Raw genomic sequence first — 3655 nt, 5'->3', positions numbered from 1 at the left:
TTTGTCCCTTGTGATGTTGAATCGATTGAGTGATCTATAAATTAGCATGATCACTGAGCTTGCATGTGGAACCAATATCCCTAGTGTTTAGCATATTGAATTCTTTGATTTTTCTAGCTTTTTGACATCTTAGTTACCAACCACAACCATTTATATTCTTCGAATTATCTTGACATAGGCTATAGCATCGTTCCTACTCATTCCTTTGGGTTCGACCCTTGACTTACCATATACTTGTATTAGGTTCGTCGAGTGTTTAGAAATTAAGTTTGGCTCTAGGGAGAGGTAGATAACGACCTACATTTTCCTCTTGTCAAAATTGGCGCCGTTGTCGGGGAATGATATTGGTTCTTTGTTATAGTTGTTGAGTCTATTTCACCTTTAATTGAGAATACAAAAAGATTTTCTTTTAGGCTACACTTGTAGCCGTGCTACTAACCATTTCTTTTGAGATTTTATGCATAGAGCACGTGGTCATTCACTAGTGCCATTTGATCCGAAAATTGAGAGAACTATTGCAAGGTTGAGGGGTGCTAGACGATCTTTGAGCCCTAGCATTTCAAGTGAAGAAGAACCACAACAAGAAGAACAAGCAAGAATAGGAGAAAATCCAAGGGTGGCGTTGAAAGAATTGGGGATTCCCGGTGCATATAGATTTGAGAGTGTGATTGCTCCACCTACAACACCGGCAAATGATTTTGAAATAAGGCCGGCAATGATCACTTTGATAGAGAGGCGACAATTTAGTGGGTCATGCATGAAAGCCCGCTAAACCATCTCAAGGAATTCGAAAAATATTGCAATACTATCAAGATGAACGGAATTTTCCAAGAATTCATCCGCCTCAAGCTCTTTCCCTTTTCTCTCATAGGGTGTGCTTTGGAATGGCTAGACAAGGAGGTTAAGCCGAATCGCTTAAGGACATGGAACAAGGTTACCAAGGAATTTATATCCCATTTTTACCCACAAAAGAAAAACGGCAGAGGCTAGAGCTTTGATTCAAGGTTTCAAGAAAAAGCCAAGTGAGAGCCTCTATAAAGCATGGGAGGGATACAAAGAGTATCAAAGAGAATGTCTTCACCACGGAATTCCAACCTATCAAATCATTCAAATCTTCTATGGAGGCCTTAGCCCTCAAGGAAAATCATGTTTAGATGGAGGAGCCGGAGGTCCTATCATGAACCACTGCTACAAAAAAGGGCTTATAGAACAGTTAAAATAGGCCTTATAGAACGCCTTAGAACCGTTCTTCTGCTAAGCGATGTGTAAAGTATATAGAACGGTTAAAATAGGCGTTTTATATAATGTAAGATAGAGAACGGTTCATAGGCACAACCGTTCTCTTTCCCCTTCTTTAATTTGAAAAATAATAAAGGAAAACAAAACGGGTAGGCTGCTTAACCGTACTATATTTCAATGCGGGTGGTACGACCGGTCCGTCTTTTGGTGTGCACCGGCCGTCTCGCCTCTTTCGCCGGCGATGCGCTCCTGGCCTTAACTGGCCGGGTCGTGCCTCCGGCACTGTTACTTTGAAGAAATTAGAGTGCTCAAAGCAAGCCTACGCTCTGTATACATTAGCATGGGATAACATTATAGGATTCCAGTCCTAAAGAGAACTATCATGTTAGATAACCGTTCTCTAATGTGTATTTTCTAAATAAAAACAATATCTGTCATTTTCTCCCTATATTTCTGTGGTATTTTCTATACAAATATTATACCGTTATACATCGTATTACAATGTTATACGTATGGAATTTATAAAAACATTCAAATTGAGAAATTTAAATTGATGAATTAAAACCAACTCAATCATCATATACTCACACAAAGTATAATACAATTCACAGATTTGAATATCATAAACCAAAAAATTGACATACAAAAACTAATTCAAAGAGTAGTATAAATTAATAGATATATTCATTCCCACTCCATAATTCCATTGTCCATAGCTCCAAAATGATACCAACTCAACTTCAATTGAAATTGATTTATCTCCTTTGTATTAAAGAGCTCTTTCCACTTCAAATCCTTATAAATTAAGTGCTCCTGCACCAATAATAGTATAATTAGATCTAAAAATTCAAGTATTCAAATAAATTCAATAATCTAGAACATGCAATACAAAAGGTTTAACCTTATAAACTTTGCCTTGAAAATAATTAGCCAGTACTTACAAAAATAAATCCAATTCTAAAATGAACTAACAAGAGACTTTAATCTTCAAATATTCAAACTACGATTAGATAGAATTTATGTGAATAAAAACAATACTTAAATTTCAGATCTAAAATTTAATTAAAATCTTATTATTGCTCATATGAGTATATTACCTCAACAATGGATTATTATCACCACCTATTTCGATTACAAGAATTGCTTCATTGGACTTTTGTTTCAATTTGTCATTTTCTGATTCATGCTTCAGTACATGCTTGAATGGTGACAAATTGGTCCTCCTTGAGACGGTGGTAAACTCGAACACATATTTATTGTTGCTGCTATTCTGAAAGATTTGCACTTTTATGCGCAGTTACGTCGGGGTTTCTTATTCGTGGGTGTTCATCAACTTTTCCATCTTTGAATCTAAAATTAACTCTGAAAATATTGGATGTTTATTTTAATTGAATTTGATTTGAGAATTTGGTCTGCGGGAAGAACTTAGAGCCAACTATAATTAGATATGTGGAAGAAAGAGAGAGGAAATTTTTTAGCAAGAGGATGAAAGAGAAAACATGGGCAGCGGCTGAGTTAGAAAGTCTCAAAAAAGAGGAGTGATGTTAGGGTTTATACTTGTACTTTTTTTAATACGGGTAATGGTAAAAATATGGAGTAAAATAGAACGGTTGCGTGAAGAGCGTTCAATAATGAAAAACCATATTTTTCCCTTTTTAGAAATAGAGAAAGGTTAACTATGCTAACCGTTCCATATGTATTAACATACAGAACGCCTCTAATATAAATACGTTCTATATTCTTCTGGAGAACGCCTACCTTTGGTAACCGTTCTATATTTTGCGATCTCTAATCTAGTTTTTGGTGTAGTGAACAAAACGGAAGAGGAAGTGGTGGACATAATTGAAGATGTAGTGAGGTATTATAGAGATTGGCAAGATGGAGAAAGAGAGTCAACTAGCAAGAGTAGCTCTTCGGTGTACTCGGTTGATCATCTAAATGCAATCAACAATCTATCCTCACAAATGGCAAACTTAGGGAAGGAGATGTCCGCTATCAAGACAAAGTTGGAAAGTGCCACCTACCAAGTTTCAAGTCTTCCCTCCTAATCTAAGGGGAGAGGTATGTCTTCTAATTCTCAACCTCCTCCTTCTTCTAATAACATGCCTAGTGGATGCTTGTTTTGTGATGATTGTGGGTCGTATGATCATGATGTTTCTAGTTGCCCTCATGCATGTATGGATGTTTGTGATAATCAAGATGGAAATGTGAATGAGCATGTGAACTATGTTTCAAATAATCATGAATCTAGGTTTGAGAATCAAAGAGGTCAATGGAATAGGAATTACAACAATCATGGCAATTTTGACAACTATAACCAAGGTGGTGGTTATAGGAACCAAGGTTCTCGAGGTAACTATAACAATCAAGGTTATAGTACCCGAAATCAAAACCAAAATTATGGTAATCAAAACCA

The 3655-nt window shown here is 36.3% G+C and overlaps 1 non-coding gene across 1 annotated transcript; it reads right to left on the bottom strand.

The window, feature by feature from the left end:
- Positions 1-983: 983 nt before the first annotated feature.
- LOC145565873 (small nucleolar RNA R71) lies at positions 984-1089 on the bottom strand. The gene has a single exon (XR_014095238.1). It is a non-coding gene; the product is annotated as a small nucleolar RNA R71 (small nucleolar RNA).
- Positions 1090-3655: the final 2566 nt, after the last annotated feature.

Source organism: Chenopodium album, chromosome 10 (genome assembly GCF_948465745.1).
Source record: "Chenopodium album chromosome 10, dcCheAlbu1.1, whole genome shotgun sequence".
NCBI classification, from domain to species: domain Eukaryota; kingdom Viridiplantae; phylum Streptophyta; class Magnoliopsida; order Caryophyllales; family Amaranthaceae; genus Chenopodium; species Chenopodium album.
The sequence above is the reverse complement of the archived record's forward strand: the minus strand, read 5'-3'. Positions and strand labels throughout refer to the sequence as shown.